Source organism: Amblyomma maculatum, chromosome 9 (assembly GCF_055883805.1).
Source record: "Amblyomma maculatum isolate TAMU_Amacu chromosome 9, ASM5588380v1, whole genome shotgun sequence".
Lineage (NCBI taxonomy): Eukaryota > Metazoa > Arthropoda > Arachnida > Ixodida > Ixodidae > Amblyomma > Amblyomma maculatum.
In genome coordinates, this window is record NC_139352.1 from 95,664,467 (window position 1) to 95,686,409 (window position 21,943).

Below are 21,943 nucleotides of genomic sequence, written 5' to 3' on the forward strand. Positions count from 1 at the left end.
CTTATCGTCTCTGTGCCATTTCCTTTTTCATTTTTTTTTTACAGCTTGTAGAAGTACCTGTTTAGCATGAATGCAACATGGATACGAATATAGCCGAGCTTGATTTCAGCTGAGAACCAAAGCATTGCGTGAGCGTGGCATCATCTTCCGCTGTTTCCATCTTTTAAGAGGCAATAGATGAAAAATGCGCGACAGTCCAGCACTGCAAAACCGCACAAGCCACGCCTCCAATTCTTGCCACTACTCCTTCGTGCTGAACAGTGTTGTGTGAATGTTCGGCCGTTTCTTCGCTTCCCTTTTACTCTATTTTTAAGTGACCGGCCGTCTTCTTTTTGTGTTTGTAGTCAGCTTTACATTTTTCCCCCTACGCGCTGCATGCTTTCCCTCACGGCTCAAAGGCCTTAAAGTTGGTTTCTTCTCAGTGCTGATGAGCCTAGCGGTAAAACCATAAAAAAAAATGCACTACTTATTTTTTTTTAAGAAAAAAATTTCCTCGCGATTCTAAGTAATGCGTGTGCAGCAATGTCATTTCGTGGGAAGTCGACGCCACGGCCAGATGTTTTTTAGTATAACCTAGTTTTACCAAAAGCACCTTTACTATGATGGGACTTCAGTTTCACTTTACTATAGCAGGGTTCTACTGTACAATGATAACCGGTCATAGAGACTCCTCCATATTTCACGAGTGGAATGGAGTCCAGTTTTGTGCCCATTGCAGAAACAAGCTGAACAAGCTGGTCATTCTATGTTTCCGTTTTCTGGACAAGGTGCTTTGCAGCAATACCTAGCCTTCAGGGGCCGTGCAAAAATCTTAGCAGTGACATCCTACGAGATATTCAGAAGAACTTGTCCAAGAAAAAGTATAGACAATCAATACGATCTGTGCAGGGGAGTATGTGCTAGGAGTTCGCATTGCTGTTCTCAATGCCGCTGATGGGTTGCGACCATGCAAGCAGGTTGTGCCACCTAATCTACAATCACAGTGCGACACATTGTACCCGTTCTCCACCCTCTGCCTCCTACCTTCTCTTCATCATCCCTCTTGTCTCTACTTTGCCACCTGCCAATCAAGGTCTCAAAGGGACGAACAACACAAGCTGTCTAAAGCCACCACTTGAAGGACACCAAATTTTGGTTACATGTTAATATGACAGCGTTAAAGGCTGCCATTCACCAGAAAATTTGGTATCAAGGTTGTGAATGAAAAATTGTGGGTGATAGCCGGGAATTGATTGGTGGCAGGGTTGTGCAAAGTCACTTGATCATATGATATGGCAGATTTGGCAGGAGCTGCCAACTCAAGCTTCTCGAATCAGATGGGTAGGTGAAAGGAATCGAACCCTCCAGGACTCTTGCATTTCAAGTCAGACATGCTACCCGTAGGCCACAAAGGCACTTCATACGGCTAGGTTAAGGGAGGCTTTATATTTGTGTCAGGCAGTCTTTCACATAATGTGGTAGTTCATGACTCTATGCTAAAGAGTATGTATAAAATAATGGACGTACTACCTTTGCCGAAAATAACCAGGCTGCATGCTCCAATTTTCAGTCAAGTAGCAGATAATTCGTACCACTTCTGAAACTGTAAATCTGTGCAAAGTAGTAAAGGCAAGCTGCAGTCCTCACTTCTCAAGTTGTGATCCTTTAGGAATTCATGTTGACCTTAGGATACAAGCTAAAAGCTAAACATACAGCCTGGTTACTTTTGGCAAAGATTGTACAAAGTAAGGGATTAGTGATTAGGAGAGTGAATGTGCAGCTGCCGAACTCTTTACTACTGTGCACGATGGCCGCCTTTTCTCTTCTGCACATTGAAAAAGAGCTAACTTGCGAAAAGATTAAGTCTAACCAGAGGCTCACCGAGGCCTTGCCTTATTTTTACCTCTCTGCAAGTTCGATCCCTGCCAAGGCACAGTGGTACAGAAAAAAATTAAGGCAGATTGCAGTCATGTATAAGACTGATGACACAATGATGCTGTTTCTGTTTGCCTCAAGTTATCCGTGATTATACTTTGAGACTCTTCGTGGCTATCTGTTGTCGGCGGACAAGTGTGACAGATATTATGCCTTCTCTTTCCTGTAAACCAATTTAAAACACTGCTGATTCCTGTGTGGTACGGCGTTTGAGGAAGCGACAAATGAAAGGCGCAGCACGGATGCCTGGCAAGGTTAGCTTCATATATGCGTGAATCGCACGGTGAAGTCATTGGTCATAACTGGACATGATGTCATGTGGTGACCTCAGTTCTGGTTATTAGACATGACTGGATGTGACGTCATGATGTCACATCCGGTAATGGTGACATTACTGCGAACACATTAAGCTGCGCAGAATAGATGAAACAACCTCCAGCTTAAACAGCATCACTGTTGAAAGTGGCCGTTGTGCAGTCTAGTTGAAGATTTGGGCTGCTGTATGCGAGCAAGGAACTGAGTGCTGTGATTTAACTTCCCAAAATAAATGCCACCGAGTGGTACTTTTTTCTTAATACAGGTCATACATTTACTATAACAACCTTACTCTGTATTTGACAGCTGTAAATGCTGCAAAAAGCAAATTTTCTAAACTTGAGAATTTTATTCTGGCATGGCTTATATCCTCTAATCTCCAAAACAATTTTCTTGGGTTCCTTTACTTCTAGAAAACTTGGGATATTATTGGAACAACTACGATGAGAACAGCAAATTTTACAAATTTGAAATTAAAGTGTATGAGAACATGCAAGATGACGACCATGGCACAAACTTTTTTTTTTCTGCCTAAAACAAGCTGGGGTAATGTTTGTCGTAGTAATCCAATACAGTCCTTTTCTGAACTGAAGGCGGCCGAACGTAAAGTTCGCGTCAAATGGCATGATATAGGTCTGTGTGCAGGCTTCACACAACTAACTCGTACCCTCAGGGAAGTCCAGTAAAAGAATCTGACTGCTGAGCTGCTACCCGGCACAACAGAACCCAGAATGCAACCTAATCCTACGTTAGCCTGCATACTTAATATTTTTGAGACAAAGCATTCATAGAAGGTTGAAAAAACTTGTACATGCAGAATGCGATAAAAAAATCTGGAACAAGTTTTATGACACGCATGCCATTTTTCACAGCATATCACACAACTTGGAAGAAAGTCGACAACTGCACTTTGAAAGCAAATTTTTGTGAAAATGTACAACACCACTGGGAAGGAAAACAATTGAAGCAGTTGAAACAAAAAAAAATTTGGTACCGTATGTATCAGTGAACCCTCAGTGTCTATTAAAGAAAGTGAAATCAATTATCTTCGACACTAGTAGAACCTGAATAGCGCTGTGTGATAAGGCTGTCCACAAGTGGCAATAAACAAAGTTGTTAGATTCAAAACAAAACCAAACTTGACAGAACTTGCACCAATATCACGGCTATGCTAAAATAAAATACACAGACACCATATAACCACTGTTCACAATACAAGTTCTACAAACCTGATGCGAATTTTTATATCATAGCTGTAAGGATACTAGCACAGCCTGATAATTACAGTACACCTAAACAATCACTCTACCTGCCTCTATGCATATATTGTACGCATATAGGCACTATGCACATATTTTACTTGACTACAAAGATCAGCATGGTAGTTAACCATGCACATGAAACAGCTCAGGTATTGAAAAGCCTCTTCCAGTCATGTTCAAAACCAATATATTCTGATCAAATCAACATGCAAAATGTAAATCTTTTGTAAAAATTTTCATTTTGCACACAAAGACAAAGGTAGCTTTACTGCACATACTGTAGCACGAGTTGAATGCTCCGGGTAAATTTTCATAGTGCTGCGGGGTTATTATGTGTTTATTATATGAACAATGCAAAAAAAAAAAATCGGTGAACTCCATAAAAGGTGCCACATTAGAACAAAAATTAGCAGTGCTATGCCTAGATAATTCCACTGCAAGAATGCATATGTGCTGACTCATGTTCTGTTGCCATAAACAAAGTACAGTATGTGAGGAATACAAGGGATGGAGGTTTGATTCTCAGAGGAGACAGGATTTATTTATTTTATTTACCCCATTAATCACACATGTGCTCTGTGCTGTCATACAGTACAGCAAGTAACGGCATATGGTACCTGTAATAAGACATAGTTCATGCTGGTTACATCGGCTGTCATGCAAAGATGTAATCAATGCAATTCACACTTTTTGTAGTGGCTTGAAATTGTTGACGACTGCGACCCCGAGCAGTTCGCACGTGAACACTGGCAACCACTGTGATTTCGTAGTATCGATGACAGTCGCCGCAGATGATGAGGGGAATGTCTGGTGCCCTCACAATGCATCAGCCATCTCGCAGATAAGTGCTGCCATTCAGCGCCACCATTGCAATTCTTGTTTAAATGGCTATGGGTTGTACAAACTGGAAACTCTAGCAGACTAACAATCTTGTGCATTCGCAATGCCATAATAACATTGCGTGGATAGTAATTTAGAAAAAAATAAATACATTCACAGTTATAACTGGTTCACTGGACAATATTTTGTAAGTAATAATTCAACAATACTGCACAAGAATTTTCAAAACTCCTCTGAGCCTCACTAGGGCACCTATGAATGTCGTGCAGCCTTGGTGGATGGAACCGTGACAGATTATTGTAGATGAAAATGTAGCCATTGAATACTGTCCTTTTAAAATGCGTGATAGAGCGTTACACTGCAGTGCACAGGTGTAGAACATAAAAACAACATGGCTGCAGCTGCGAGCTATCAGGTGGCTGTTGCACATACTCCATGATAGCAAATCAGGTATAGGTATCTTCCATGGGGCAGGTAGCTAGTAGCAGGCTAGGCAGGCAAACAGGGTTCGTTCATGGCTCTGGTCCACCAACAATGTGACAGTGCTGCAAGTCATCTATACTTGGGCAGATTACCTAACATGCAGACAACTACTGTAAAGTCAAACACTGAACTTACAAAAAAAAAAAATTAAGTTGATAAATGAAATTTACTGCCTTTGGATCTGAGCAAGAATGAGAACAGAGGCAAGCCATTTGGCAAGCCTGTTTCGATGCATTCCCTAAAGCCACATCTCTATGCTGTTCTGACCAGTTTATTTGTTTTACAAGAATACACTAGGAAAGAACCAAGCGATCCCACATTACATCTACGTTGTGCACTACAGTTATAAAAATAAAAATCATAGCTAACGAGTACGTGACCCCGTTCGGTAATGAAGTACATTTACTTTGCTGTACAGCGTACCACTCGTCTCGGGACTGACGGACAGCGTGTCAGGCGTTTATCATTTGCCAAAAAAAAAATGCGAAGCTAGTAAATCAACATTACACACTATTAAGAAGCGGTCAACACACTTGAAACACAGCTAGTCTGCAAACTATTACCACAGTCATCATACATAAAAGCAACAATAGGCACATACATGCAGCATGTACTGAAAAGGCGCGTCCGATGCAAGTGCAAAACTGACGTTGGCCTCGGTGATCTTACGACTGCTAGGGGAAAGCTACATGCCTCACATTCACACTAAAAATTAATTCAAAGCACTTCTGACACAAACGTACGCCTTCGATGTCTCTGTAGTCACAATGCCTAAACACTTTCAATGGAGCGCTTTATTTAGTTCTGCGCAGGCAAGCTCAGGACTTCGCTCAGACGACCTCAAGTGCAGCAAGAAAGTAACCTTGCTGCAATGTTGGGCAAGTTATACACAGTTAAACGTCCCGAAACAAATCGTTCCCAGCTAATTTCACACAGCGATTCGCGGAAGAATCGCGGCTCTAGCGCAGGCACCATGCTTACCAACATGGCACTCGAGTACGTTAATGTTTCACAAATCAATATATTAACTCATTTCCTTCCGACTTACCAAAGTGATGCTCACCGTGCGAAGTGCGTTGCCTGTGCTGTATAAACACAGAACACAGCCATTTTATGGGTTGCTAGCATTAGCAACAAATAGATAAAGCGCAACACAGGCTCCGTAAAGCACTGGAAGGAGAATAACCAGAGTCAATAACGCGTCAAACATTTTTTTAAAACGTTTCATGTAACGCGCCGCAACTCAAATAATTTAGCGGAGGAGGCGATGATGATGATAATGGCGCACGCACCATCGTATCTGAAATTGTTGCAAATGAAACTATACAGTTTCAGTTAAACAAAAGAGGTGGTGACGCATAAACTACAAGTGCGAATTTTAATTATCTAAAGGTTTCCTTTTACTGAATTAATTTTTGTTGGTATTGGACGTTTTCGCCACCTGCAGCGCTGTCACTCAACCGTTGCAACGGCGCGCCATTTGAACCGGCTGGTTGTACGGTGCTCGCACAAGTCTCTGCAGTTCTCTCAAGTTCTCTCTTCTCAGTTCAGCTCTCTCTGCAAGCCTTCCAGAGGCTGTATGACTCATTTATCTCGCCACAAGTAACTTTTAAACCACAGTTCAGCAATGCGACACTAGAGCCATTCAATGAAGGACTACACTTATTCCTAGTCTGGCATTTATTTCCTTTGCGCATTTTCACTCTGTCCATTCATAACAAAAACTTGGAAGAAACATCAAGTGGCTAAGTGGGCTTCCCACAGTGCAGTTACATATCTATAGTTATTTCATAAATTGGCAACAGAGTTTTGATTCATCATCATTGTCTGCATTAGGTATGCTGAAGGGAATTAATGGTCTGCAATCATCGCTGCTTCATGCGTTAGCTGCAGCCGCCAACCTTGGCTCATTGGCCGACATTATCTCTTCATCCCAGTGTCTGGTATCCCTTGCTTGTTTCACTCCCTCGAAACCTAATCGATTAGCTGAAAAGCCCTATTTCCTGGATTACATGTCCCACTCTAATGCTTCTTTTCAGTTTTCTGCATCTTCATACTCAAAGATGTGCACCATGTGCTGCAATCTCAACTGCAGGTACTCTACTGCAAGATGCCCAGCACCGTGTCATATGGTATGGTGTTGCGGCAGCATAGAAGTACCACCCACACAAACCATCAGATGAGGACCTGCTTATGCCCTCACCTTTTTGGACCAAGGACGCCACCTGCCCAGGGCAAATAGGGCAGCATAGAAGTACCACCCACACAAACCATCAGATGAGGACCTGCTTATGCCCTCACCTTTTTGGACCAAGGACGCCACCTGCCCAGGGCAAATAGGGCCTGCTCATTTCAATAATAGCTGATTACCTTGAAACTGTACTTTAATCCACATCTGTGTTTGTCAAGGTTTTCCAATTTTACTTTCTATAACCTGCTGCACTGTCCTTTGCTTAGGTATTTTAAACTAATGCTTTAATATCCACTTTTCAGCCTTTCAAATGATCATACGATAGCAAGCTGCCTTTTATTACATTATATGTACAGCACCTTCCAAATTTACATTCACCTTTTTTTGCTCTTGGGGAAATGTTTCTCATGGTTCAGATTCAGAGTGACTACCTGGCTTAAAAACATTACTCCCTTCCTACGTCCGAAACCTTCCTACCTATGTGCAGCAGTGACTTTGTGGCTATGCATTCGACTGCTAATCCTAAGGTTTTAAGATTAAATACATGGCTACATTTCGGCAGAGGCATGATGCAAAGACACCTGTGGGCTATACAATGTCAGTGCATATTAAAGGACACCAAGCAGTCAAAATTAATTAGCTCTTTCCCATGCTTGCCGTCTTTCATAGACCGCATTAGGTTTTGGCATTCCCGATCCCTGTGTGCTATGTCAATACCTCTACCTGTTGTAAAGTTGCTCTCATCACAAAGGGTTGAAAAATAAACGTTCATCTTGTAGTTTCTTTAGGTCCTTGAGCATGTGCTGTTATTGAGGCAGTGGGCAATATTTGGCTGGGGCCTTAGACGTGCAATAGCCCAAACCAGATTCGAAATCGAGGAAACAGTTTAGCTGAAACAAATGTCGATTTCAGTCTCATCGACATCAACTGCAATGTCCGTTCTCTTTTTCTACAGGAATATAATGTAGACATGATGCAATGCTGTTCTCCCAAATGTTTTCCGATTGTCATGGCTACTACAGTTCAAAATAACGAGACCAAAGAGCACGACACAGAAGGAATGCTTATTTGCAATGGAAGCATTTTATTGCAAGCTATGAAGTAAATACATCTGTTGTGAAGAACAAGCAAAAGATTGCAAGAAACCATCAAAACAAAATTTAAAACCCCATCTAGAAAAGCAAAAATCTAATACCATGTTTTCATGGAAAGCAGCCATTTTTCAAAAAAGGCTGCTAATTGAAGCTGCTCACAAAATTATTTCAGCATAAATGCTCATTTGCTACAATCCTCTTTTTTTCCAACTAGACGCAAAGTCTACAAGACCTTGTGTATAAAATGTCACCAACCAGCACGCAGCTGCCATGCCATCAGCAAAACCATGCGCCCAACTGCTCATTGCACACCGGCCAAAACTATGCACTGCCTTTGGGCAAGTGGAAAACAGCTGCAAAGCATCTTAAAACCCATCCACCTTTTGTTTCTATTTTAAGGTGCTATCATTTCTCCTGCTTCAATCATTCCTTTCGTTTTCAGGTGCGATTCCATAAACTGAACTTGTTTATGAACCACCCTAAATTCGAAAATGTGTTCAAACCTGCTGTCTATGAGGCAGCGCCTTCAGAATGCGCGATGGCCAAAAATACTTTTGCAGCAGACTCGTTAATAACAGAGCTACAACCATCAAAACTGGTATGTTTCTCTCCTTCCCTTCTATCACGAAAGAGTCTCCCTCCTCCCTGGTTGACTAGCCTCCACAAGAGACAATACGCGTAGGGCTGTACATGTAGGCTCCCTAAATACGCGAAATGCGGAGCGCCATCTCTTAGTGCTTTGAGAAACTATGCCCGCCATGTTGGTTCGGTCAACAAAATGAAAACGCTGCCCTGTGCTGGGTAAAAACAGCTACGAGAACGCATCAAATGCAGTCATTATGGCCCCGACTTTTACAGGCATTCTTTTTTTTTTCTTGCTGGTTGGTTTGTGGGGTTTAACGTCCAAAAAGACTCAGGTATGAGAGACGCCATAGTGAAGGTCCCCGACAATTCCGACCACATGGAGTTCTTTCTTTAAGGTGCACTGACATTGCACAAACACTGGTGCCTTGCTTTTTGCCTTCCATCAAAAAGCTACCGCCGCAGCTTTTTTTTTTTTTCTTGCTTTCTGCTACCCAAGCACCACCTGTGACCTTAGTTTGAAGGTTGAGAAGTGAGCTTTGGCTCATCCAGCTACAATGCCAATAAGGAGGAGGAGGGGGAGAGGCTGAGCTCAATGGGTGGCCGAAGCATAGGTGCGAGGCCTCTGGCCTTTCTTAGGAAACCAAGCCCGTGCATGTATGGATGTTCTGTGTTTTCTGTATTCATGGTTATGCATGGTGTACCATGGCTGGATTCGAGTGGCGACGGTGCGCTCTTTACGACCTACGCATGGAGGGTGCTTCCTGTCTACTACAGCTGCGAAATCGTGGCACTGTGTGGCATTGACGCGTCTACTCAGTGATGCCGTCATTTGGTGTGCAACAAGCTGGAAAAAAAAAAAGCGGAGGCTGGCCAAGCCTGCGGCTGCAAGCCTGCACTTTCACCCGGTTGTGATTCTTGCCAACGAGATGTCATAAACTTGAGCGTTCAGAGCGACCTGCAGTGATTTTTGCCGCTGTACTGAGAGGTATAGATGATAGGTGTGCCGGCCATGAGCCATCCTTACAGGCTCTGGCTGTGTATCAGCATCTTGCCGAAGAGCCAAAACCAGGGAAAAACTCGCATAAAATATAGCTAAATTATTGGAACAGAGTTCTCTATCACTCGGAAATTGATGAAAGGAAACACCGCAAGTTTTTCAAACTTGCAGGCGTGGGCACGTCGTTCAGGGGAAATAAAGTTCAAATGTGTGGCAGAAAACATACGTATGGGTCCGGACCGAAGGAAATACCAAAAGCACACTGCGGCCGAGATGCTTAACTATTGTCATGAAGTTAGCTTCGTTACAAACTAGCCGCAGAGTTTAGCAACATAGGTGGCAGGCAAAGACAAGGGTCGGAAGGCTTTCCTACTATCCTTATATGAGGATGGTGATGAATGTCTCCTGTTATTTCGAGGTGATGTTGCGCACGCCTCAGAACAGGAAAAGCAGTTACAGTGAATGCGCTGTTCAAAGTGCACAAAAAGTGCAATAAGAGCAGGTTACCCTTTTTTTTTAATTTGCACTAACAACTTAAAACAGGTCAACGACCAGCCTGACTTGCAGACACGTGAAGGCGCCCGAAATTTTGGTGCATGTGCAGAAGCAGACAGAAATGTGCCCAAAAGCGAAAAGATGCCGTCACACTGGCATATCATTTGAAATAATGCATGTAGGCAAAACAGGTACTCCTCCTTGCTCGGCCACTAATTTTAACAGGCCTGGCAGAACAGGCCCGAGAGGCCAAAAATGTTCATGTGATAAATTCCGTGCTTCTGTAGCCATGTCAATGCATTTTTGACACTTCCCCTCATATCATGAAGGAAACAAAGTTACAGGAGGAAGAAAAAAATCAGCTTTTGTGCAGCATAATGGGACTGACCTACAATAGTATGCTGCTACTTGCCTTACTGCAGACTGATAACGCAAATCACTGTTGTATTCAGATGGTAATTAGCACATGTTGCGCACTGTAAGAAATAAGACAAAGTATTACTACGATCAAAATGTGCTAAATAGTACTGATGCCTAAGCCTACACTGCACCGCTTTTGCGCACACAAAATTGAGACTACATAATTTCTCTAAGTATTTCGCTCACTCCGTAAACTGAACACTTGAACGCTTGAAGGCGCGAACGCAGGTGCGCACCGGGCGCCGCCACAGAAGCGAGTGACCAGGGTTGGGTAAATCCTGCACACACTTCACGGGGAAGAGAGCACTGCTTGCCTAGAAGAGCTGCCATTATATCTGCGGCGAATGCGCAGGCTGTATGAAAGTGCGCGCCGCTGCCACTTGAGTCCAGCCGTTGGTGTATGAATAGCACAGTGCACAGAACACTCTGAAGCATGCATAGACAAGGGCAAGAAACTAAAAGCCTTCTTTCTTGTGTGAGAGTATGCATGAGTGAAAACGAAATGCAAGACAAAAAAGTGTGTGACATCAGCAGACCAAGTGCCATCCCTCGCCCATCAGTCAGAGAGAAACCAATGGATGCAGTATCTGTTGGTACCTCATCGACAAAGTTCGATGGCAAGCGCAAAGGATGAGGAGGTTTGGCTGTCTGAAAAGGACCATGAGAGCTTTGGTTTGCATTTTGTTGCTTTCCAGTGTGTGCATCACTGCAGTATTTCGCAGAGACCATGTCCAACGCCTTATCGGGCTTGGTTAAAATGTCAGCCTGGTCAGTAGCCCTTGAATATGTAAGCTCTCTTAAATGAACAATCTGAAATAAACAAGGACATAAGTTGTGCTGGCCACATTGTGGACTGCTTTCAAGACAATGTGTGTAATGCCAAATAATCTGAGAAGTTGAATAAACCGTTTGGGGTGCCCTGTTTTGTTTTCTAAATATGCATTGTAATACCATTTAACATAGCTTGGCCACCCAACTTGTGCACACCAGCTAACACAAAGCTTTAGCTGCACTACACTAATCCCTCTGTCACACAAACACTTCCGATCCTCATTGAACTCAATCTGCATTCAGGCTTTCAAGAAGGATTGAAGCATCCGGTGCTACACGGGCGTTTTCAGTGAGCATTGAGAAATTTCTTACGTGGTTCGTCGTCTGCTGTCAGTCGCAATGAGTCTCAAAAAGAAATTTAAGATTGGGGTAATGATAGCACGATTTCAGTGTGCACAGCAGCATTCCGCTTTTGGCGCCTCAGGTCACCTAACCTATCTTCCCAGCGGTCAAGTGCTACAGTGCATTTTCTCTTCCGCTCCACAGTTTCCACGCTGACGTAGTCGAAGAGAACGCCACCTTAGCTTCCACTACAGTGTCAATATTATAAAATTAGCCGTTCTACGAATGTTCTATCATGCCTTTTAATATATTTATGTGTTATTATGTGCAGTTCTATTGCATTTATTCGTTTTCAAGTTTTAGAGCTCGTTGATGACGAGGTTGTCAATGACCGCTTTTGAGTGTGCTTGAAATCTCGAGAGCAATTGAGGAAGCAACCTTGAGTCAAGCAGGCTCGAGCTCAACTGCACTTGACAGTTGCCGTGTGACAACCTCGATCTACAATGAGTTGAATGTAGATCCAGTTCAATGAGGATCGAAACTGTTCGTATGAGAGCAGTTTAACTCGCATCTTGCAGGAACAAGCAATCTATATACACCTTTCTAATAAGTTACTCGGTGCCACCATATTGTTCGCTCCTCCTCTCTGGACTGCTGCAAACCGGCTCTGCTTCCACTGTGCTTGCACCAAATGCACAAAGCAGTCCAGCAGGTAATATGGTGTCACCCTGTGACCACTTATTGGAAAGGTGCACACTACTATGACTATGCTACAGTATGCTAAGGAAGTGAACACACAAAAAAGCCAGGCAATCATGTTACTCTGGTAACGAATGTTTAATTGTGGCTGGCCTTGCATATGGCGGGCAGTAATGCATGTACCCCTGTCTTCGGACAGGACAGCAGGGTTGTAAGCATCTCCAGCAAACACTGTGCGGATGTTCGTTTTGTTATAAAAATTTAGGAGACACTTGAGATCTGTTTTAAGAGTATAGCATGGTAGCGTCAACAGCTCCCGTCTGCAGCTTCCCTCAAAGATCCTTGATCGCATACATGCACCTTGCTATTTTATAAATGAAGAGTTTAAAGAACTTTGCTGCAACCTACAAAAAAAAAAAAAAAAAAAAAAAAAAAAAAAATGTAGGAAGTGCGTAAGAGCTCTAAGATCGCTAAGGCGAACACAACCCGGCACCAGAATTAGAATATGTGACTAATAGGTACGGTGCAGGGAATGCAGCCTTCTAGTTACACACGTCAAATGACAGATCGAATACCACACGCCCATCCTCCGAGGTCCTGTGTATAAGTGGCCCGAGTATGCATGGGGTTGCCATTAGCCTCTTTGTCACCTCTCCACGGCGGTTTGCACAGCCAGGATGCCTCCTTTCCTCCTCTCTGCAACGCGGCAACAGAGCACGCACCTGCCAGAGCTCTTCACACGCAAGTTCCAGTACGAAGGACGTTTTTTGATGACAATTTCTGATCACACTTTCTGTACATGATGCACATGAGCCAATTAAAATACAGCTATTTAAATGCCCTCTAAACACGTGAATATTGTGAATATAAGCATAATACATAAGATAAATTCTCAGCACTGGGTAAAATATTCACAAAGTATTGTCAAACATGAATATAAAAACAAGAAATTGTAATAAAATCTTGAGGATATACAAAAGGCAGAAAAATGCTCATTTCTTAAACTACAGCTTCAAAATGAAGAAGTCTTTTTTTTTTTGCCTCAACTCCTTCAGCACCATGTAATTTGTTTATTAAATAAAATATTTACACAATCTTGCTATTAGATAATACTAAAATGCAGGTATTTTGATCCTCAATTAAATAAATGCCCATGTTTTTGTTTTGGCTTTATACATAACATAAAAACTTTTCTCCAAAATTTGCAGAAAAAATCCAAGAAGTGAAAGAAAAGGGGGCATGAATATCAAAATAAGACAGCAAGAAAAATAATTCAGGATACTAAAAACATGCTACACTGCCTCTTTTATTACTAGTAAAGATACGGTGCACCTATCGGCAGATTTCTTCTTTTTCATAGTGCTGTTCGGAAACAGTGGTCATTCTTGATTTCCTGCAGCAGTTGTTGAGAGTGTCATGTACCTATTCTCCAAATCACACTAAAAAAACGCAGCGAAGCCCAACCGCCAAGGAAATAATAATTTACGCTCTGAAGTTCATTTTGAAGGTGTGCTGTTCTCTCCGAAATATCGCTAAGTTGCTGAAAACACCCATTTTTAAGCTCTGCCTTCCTCTACTCATTTTACAGTTTATAGCATTGGCATTTCCAAACCTTTCACGATTTATGACTGGATTATTTGGTGATATGTTTTCCACAAGGTGGGAGAGTTTGCCATCAAATTTGAAAATCTGCAATAGGAGCTCGGTGTTCAAACTCCACTCGATTTGCTTGAAAAGTTCCACACTTGAAGTTCTGGAGAAGCCATATCAAGTGTACCAAGCTTGCATTGCTGCTGAAACCCAGCGAATGGAAACAGAACAGTGGGAACACAAAATGAGCACGTGTAACTAACCAAGAGTGATCAGAGAGTGAAACTAAGCTTTTCTTGGCCACTAGCTGAAGTTCGAGGCTGACATTTGACTGATTCATCATCTGAGCTGAACTGAGAGCTAGTAAAATTGTCTTCAAGAGACTTCGCTACTGCTCTCATAAAAAGAAAACTATAGTAGAAGCAGCAGAATCGTGTGAATGGAGCCAAAGACCTCTTTATTTCGAATATTTTTTTAAATGTCACACTGTGCCAGAAAGAACAAAAAAGAAAATAAAAAAATAAACAAGCTGCACACAAACAGAAACTATGGTTGTCACAATAGCCTCACTGCGGTAGTGCAGTGGTTAAGATGCTAGATTACTGTGCCGGAGTACCCATGTCCGAACCCGAACGCTGGCGGCTGCTTTTGATGCAAACGAAGTGGCACCCATGTGCTATGTGATGTCAGCGCGCGTTAAAGATCCCTAGGTGGTCAAAATTACTCCACAGACCTCCACTACAGCACCCATTTCTGTCTTTCCACTTTGACTCCCTCCTCCCTTCCCTTACGACACAGTTCAGGTGCCCACAGAAACAAGTGACAGATTCTGTGCCTTTCCATCCCTGTGAACTAGTTACTATAATTACTTTTTTCATACTATCTGCCTAAATGGGGCTACATGTTCCAAACACGAAAATTGACGTCTGCCAGTGTGTGAGAACCATCATTCATATATGAACGATTGGCTTAAAGCGGTCCTGAAAGGTATAAGCCCTAATCCCTTAATTTGTGCTGGTATTATCTCACACATAATCATCAGCATACAACCATAATCTACCACATTGTGCCTAAGACCACCCAACATGAGTATAAAGCTGTTTTAACCAAGCTGTATGAATGTGGAGTAGCACGTCTGATACTGGATCCAAGGGTCTCTGAGGGTTCTATTCCACCTCACCCTCTCACCTCAAAGGAGCTGCCTGAGTTAGCAGCTCCAGATAGCATTGTCCTCTCTTTTCTCGATTCTTTGTCTCTTTTGCGCTTTTCCACAATATGAGCTCCAGCCAGTTCGGCCATATCATGTGGCCTCACGACATCGCAGAACCAGACAACCAATCAGTGCATGGCCATGTCACCTGCCAAAGGCATGGTTGTGATTTTTCTCAAGGGTGACGCCTTTTACGCTACCGCAATAAAGCAACCATTCTACAATAAGTCACTTCTTGTGTGCTCCACTACTGCTGCTGCATTGTATGATATGGGCAGTTCAAATTATGTCCCTTCTGTAAATAGCAGTTTGTTTGCACAGCCTCCTATCCGATGTGGATGTAGGCTACAATCCAGCACACAACAGCGGCAGGGCAGACACATTAAAAAACATGGCAGCCCTTACGAAAGCCAGCTGCTCTTTCAGCTGATAGAAAGTCCAAGATTTTCCCAATTCTATTATCTTGTAGGCAATGGACAGTAACCCGATCAGTTTAAGTTTGCAAGTGCTTGACAGCCCATTTCTTACAGATTATGGTACTGCTGGAATCCTTCCAAGATTTTAATACGCTTGAGGTCGTGAGGCACTACACACAGGTGTAAAGACTGGTGTATGGAACTTAACACGCAAAAAACGGTGCTTCTTAGAGTAACTCGTAAAAAGAATTTCAGTTCATTTCAGTATCGCTTACACAACTGTCTCATTTCCGAAGTTTCTAGTTATAAATATCTTGGCATTACTATTACCAATAATCTCTCCTGGAGTGCTCCCATTTCAAATATTTGTTCATCAGCTTTTAAGAAACTTTGTTTTATCAGACGTAAACTCAAAGATGCTCCATCCAATCTTAAACTACTGGCTTACACCACATACGTCAGGTCTAAACTTGAGTATGCTTCGATCATCTGGGACCCTCACACTAAAAAAGACATTTATCGAATTGAACAAATACAGAGAAAAGCGGTGAGGTTCATTTTTAATAAATATCAAAGAACGGACTCTCCTACTAACCTCATGACCGCCAACAACATTCCGCTCCTAGAAACTCGCAGGAAAATGACTCTTTTACTCTTTTTGTATAAAATTTTAAACAACCAAATAAACCTCAGTCCTCCACCGTGTGTGAAAGTTCCCAACACTAGGCGGACACGTCATCACCACAGTCACTCACTGCAGCCAATTTATGCAAAATCTAAATCCTTTATGCATAGTTTTTATCCAAGGACAATTTATGAATGGAACACTCTCCCAGAAAGCTTAATTCAGTCTCCAGACTTTGACCAGGCTCTACAGCAACATCTGTTTGGTTGACAGTAGGGTCGGAGTTTTTTAGGACATGTATTGTTACTTTGATGTCGCACAAAGGTTTTTCATGTTTTCCTTTTTTTTTTTTCCTTTTCTCTCCGGCTGTTGGTCAACACATTTCATGTCATTACATTGCCTCTGTTTGTTAGTTTTGTCGGTGCTTCGTATGATTTATTGTGTTTCTTGTGCGCTGTATATATGTATGCCACTCCTGCTAGGACCGGAATACTGGTCTGCAGTATCTTGAAATAAAATAAATAAATAAAAAGCAAGCAGTTTTTCTAGCACAATCTCCCTACCACTCTTCAAAGATCTGCAGTTGCCTATCCATACCAGCCGATTTCCCCCTTTGCATTGCTTCTAAGGCTTTTTTACTTCCTCCATGACCAGCATGACGTACAACCTGCTCACATTACTGCCCGTCATCCTGACTGCTTCAGGGCAACGTCATCAGCAAATTGCAGATTACTGAGGTATTCTCCATCTACTCTTATTCCTGAAGGCATATCACCTAGCACATAGTACAATAGATGCTGTCAAGAGAGTACAAGAAGTGGCCGATTCCATGCCATGTTACCTAAGACAATGCCATGTTTTAGACACCATCACACACGGATAACATTTTCTCGGAGAACCACAGCTGTGTTACCTCCACAAGGGATCAAGTTTCCTTCTATATGACAAACTCTCCAATAAATGTCAGGCCTGTTCAGGTATTAATCTGTTACTTTAATTCGCAAGGCTAGAAGCTAGACTGGCAAAAAATTGCAGTCACACATTTGTGCTTCCCACCTCCCCCCACTGCAAATCATGTGTTCCAAACCACCCAGAATGATTTTCAAATAATAGCATATCAGCAAATTCAAGGGTGACAATATTACACAAGATTAAATACATTGCAAGCAAGGTGTTTTAAACTTAACTGGGAGCACGCTCTAAACCTGTGGAAGCAGTGAGAGTATCCATTTGGTCACACCAGTCGCAGCTCACTGCACTACTGAGGTGGCGGTGTAATCGAACTGGCGGAGGGAACTCGTTCGTCGCCACCAAGAATTCGTTGCCTCTGCAGATGTAAATAAATGAGAGCAATACTGCAATTACATTTACTTTGCATAAATTCAGCAAACTCACTCACAATAGAATTTGGTTCGAGTAAAGCAAGTGAGAGTGCCTGCTGCAGAAGGAAAAAGGTAGCAACGAGACTGGCTGTCAATGCTAGCACAAATACAAATATTTAGCACACTTACAAAGCACTGAAATAGCAACAAAGAGAATCTAAGTTAAATCACTTGTGCAGTAAGTGCCCAATATGCTGCGGCTTGCATGGAACTGCAATGGAGAGTGCTTATAGCAGCAACTGCCAAGCTCTTTGACAGGATTACGAGGTACTCGCAATGGTGCCTCACTCTCCCACAAAACATGCCAGCTCAGATTAATTATTGCTCTCTTTTCAAATAAGCTGTCAATGGCCTTGGCAGCAGCTTGAAGCCAAGCACTGCCAACTATTTATGTTGGAGCAGGCAAAAGATATATATATTAGGGAACTCTGCGGTAGCAACATGCATCCAAAGTGTTAAATCTATATAAACAAGCTCAGTGAGTTCCACCAATGCAGTTATTTCGGCAGTAAAAGGACAGATATTGTCACAGGCATGAACCTATGCTAGCTGAGGAGTAATGAAGTCACCCTCATTGCTGCATACACCGAAATAAGTGAGAGTACTTGACAGTGGAAGGTCTGAGAAAATAAGCACATGAATTCGGTCATGTATATAACCATACTTTTGTAGCCATTTCATGCTGTGCAGTAGGCTTGTTGCACTTCGAGGCTCAGTCCGCACAGGGCCTACTTACGTTTAAGCTATCTCTCAGCTGGCCAGCAACCCCCCTTTTAGCAGTGCGCAGATATTACTCATGTATTGCAGCACTACCACGTATGGTCTGTACAGATGAGTGCCACTTACCTTCCAACAGTTTTCCGAAAGAAGCCAGACATTTTCTATGGGCCGAGCCGCTCCATCGGTTGAAGCTGCGAGGAAGGCAATAAAACCCCGATTATAAACCAGCGCGTTCACGCTGGCGCACGCAAAAATGCCTTATACTGCCCAAACAAATATAAGCGAACTCAGAAATAGTTTTACGTTATCTTTTAGTCGCCTCATATGTCCCAATACTCAGGACTGGAAGTTGTTCCAAGTGCAATGAAAGGAGATCGTGGACGCCATTACGCAGTCTCGTCTTCTTACGCCTTCGCCCGGAGACTGTCGCGCGATAGCGCCACGTCAATAATTGAGGATAACGCATGCTTGCGCTGCCGTGCAAAATCTCGTTAAAGAAGCTGCAAGGAAGGCGATGGCAGAAAGACGACAAATACTTTACTTAGAGTTCGCGGGCATGTATGTACGACTCACCGCAGTCAGTAGGATTGCACCGAGGGCTGCGCCCTTGAATTTAAGGCTATAATCCACGAACTGAATCCGCATTTCACCGAGTTTGCATCTACCGGGATGATGGCCCGCAAACTGCAGCAGACCGACGCATGAAAGACAACCTAGGGTGCCTAGGGCTCGCCAAGCGCAAATGCTCGTTGTCTGAAAAGCGCGCCAGCCTTCCTTTGGGCCATACTTTGGGCGGCTCAGTGAACATCTGGGTTTGAGGCTTACTTCTAGAAAAAAACAAGCACTAAAAGCTATTTGACGTCACATCCGTCCAGAAGAGCAACATATCCTCCTTTCCACTTTGGTCCTGGGCGCGCATGCGCAGTTCACGGAGCCGGCTCTCTGCAAGTTCAGGTGTGAGAAGCTTGTTTCCCTGCCCAGGGGCCCGATCCTCGATATTCGCCTTCCCCTGGCGGCGCCATATTGTCTTTCTGATTGGCTCTGAAAAGAGTCACGTGCTTCAAACTTGTGGCGCGAAACCATCAGTTGAGGCAAGCACTTTTAGCGGTTACGTCAAAATGACGTAGCCGTGAAAATTGATTTCAACCGGAGCTATCCTTGTTGCCTGGATGACAAATACGAATGATTTTGGAGTGGAAGCAAAGTTACTGATGGTGGTTTGGAGAACACTTACGCTCGATTAACCAATGTGATGAAAATAATGGCATACTGGGAAGGAGCGGATGCTCAAATTTGATTGGCTGGAGCTATGTCACGTGAAACACGTGATACGCAGGCATATTTAGATTACGTCAAATTGACGCGTCATGACGTAACTGATGTGCCGCCATTACCGAAAATGCTGACGTTTGGCCGCCATAATTTCGCCGAGTGGCGAGGTGCCCGAATTATGCTAATGAGACTATGGCGACAGGCAAGCTGATTTATGCAGCCGTTAGCCTACCGTAGTTTCTTAGCTTGTTATTAAAAGTAAAAGGATAACTTTATATACACCTTGCATGGCTTTTAAACGCAATAGAAAGGCAAATAATGAGCGCGTATGAAATAAAGGACGCTTGAGACAATCTGTAATGGGGGCAGAAGCTTGCGGCCGCGTGACGGCGCTAACTGCTTTCTTATTTCAAACCCTTTCTTCCCATGGTAAGAAATCATTGGTCTGTGCGGTTATGATAACCCAGCAATGGCGGCGGCCATGGAGGGAGGCATGAAGGGAGGTACGCCATGGTAGAAGAACAAATGGTAGCGTAACTCCCATAGAAGCCTGCGTGTCGACTCTGAGCGAGGCTTTAGTTTCCCAGCGCCCCCTGCGAACTGTGAGGCACAACAAACACGTGACGTTGCTTGTGACGTCACAGGGACGTACTTTTGGCGGGGAATTTGTCTTTTTACTTATGAACGAAAAACAAGGCCAACAACGACGGAGGCAGAACGATGCTCGGATAAGGCAGAAAAATGGACACCGTAACTGTTCAGTCAACTTTACTTGACATGGATTTCTACTGTCAAGTTTTACGTTAACTGAAATGTTACGGCATCTTTAACCACCTTATCATAGCATCGTTCTGCCTCCGTCGTCGTTAGCCTAGTCTTTCGTCGCGCGTCATGTAAACACATTCTGGGGCTTATTTCTTCGGGCACGTTTGTGAACAAGGGCCTTCAAGTGAATTCGGCAAGCACATGGATAGAACCACATGGCTTGAGGCATTTCACGAAGGGCATAAACGAGTGAAGCTGTGCTGCATAGAAAGCCAGGCTTTATTAATTCACGATTACTTACATAGACGCTTCACGACAATGAAATCTTTAAGTGTAGGAGAGCGACCACCGCTCATTCGTCACGGTCTTCATGAAATCCTCGTGATAACAACATTTCCTGAGCGTAGGTCTCCAAACGAGACGCGGTGAGATTATAAAAGGGTGAAAGATCTTGCTAACAAAGTACATATTAGCGTCAAAAACAAACGAACGGAATAACTAACGCTAGCGCTAGAACGCCAACCTGTAAGAGCTTAGGTAAGCAATTCGAATTGGGATTGCTAGTATTTAGAAGTTAATGCGTTTGAGAAGTGAAAATATCTAGATATAGCTTCGCTCCAATAAATCTCGCCCTGGATCATGACTCCCATATTTTACTCGCGCTTCATTTGCCACTAAAAGGAGTCAATGTGAGGTTACAAATTTACAACTTAAGCATTTAACATGCTAAGCATCCCATTGACAATAGGAACATCACTGTAATAACAGCTAAAGCACGTTCAGCGAACGTTGGTGCGGTAATACGACGCAGTGAGCAAAACACGCAGCAAACGGAGCGGAACGGAAGGCTTAGATCAATGCGGCACGCGTCTTGGGGGCAATAAAATCTCACCTTCACCGTTAAATTAAAACATGCAGCGATACGCCGCTCATGCAGACGTGTATCCGTAAAACAAGCCACCACTTTTGCGACGTGCCTGGGAGGCCGAGCCGAGCCGCCGAGCTGTGACGCAGCATTGTCCCATCGTCCGGAAATGCGCACATGCAGCGGCAATCAGTTTCTCATCGAGCACAGACAGTCTTCGCCTTGCTGTAAAGCTCTACCACAACCAGCAGAATGAAATACTGACTGTTTGTTACAGATAACCCACTCTGTACGCAGCACGCAACGATGAACGTTGAACCGGGGCCGACGACGCACCCATTCCGCGGATGAAAAACGCTTCGGCCTGAGCCATATCTGAGCTTCGGGCAACTACGCAGCGGATAATAAGTGGCCGAGAGAGGCCGTTAGAAACAAGTTAAAATATTATTAAAAATGTGACACGTTTTTTCCTACGCAAGAAACAAAAACTGCATTCATTCCTGAGCGCGAATATTATGTTTACTTTCTAGTTCTTTGGAGTTCTGGCAGATCTTATTTTCTGTGCGCTAGTAATTTGCCTCACAGTTCGCAGGAGCCCTCATCATCGAGTTGATGCCGCTGGCAGTAGGCAGCTGCACGCGTTTTCTTCCAAGTTGCGCGACCAGTTGTACTACATTGACCTTGGGTACG

The 21,943-nt window shown here is 43.3% G+C and overlaps 1 long non-coding RNA gene across 3 annotated transcripts; it reads right to left on the reverse strand.

Moving 5' to 3' along the window:
* Positions 1–14,229: 14,229 nt before the first annotated feature.
* On the reverse strand, positions 14,230–19,300 carry LOC146179785 (uncharacterized). Of its 3 annotated transcripts, none has more exons than XR_014700771.1 (3): positions 18,925–19,300; positions 18,478–18,542; positions 14,230–17,576 (listed from the first exon to the last, which is right to left on the reverse strand). It is a non-coding gene; the product is annotated as an uncharacterized LOC146179785 (long non-coding RNA). The 3 variants fall into 3 exon arrangements; XR_014700774.1 differs by having other exon boundaries at positions 18,655–19,300; XR_014700773.1 differs by having other exon boundaries at positions 18,478–19,300.
* Between the last annotated feature and the right edge of the window lie 2,643 nt (positions 19,301–21,943).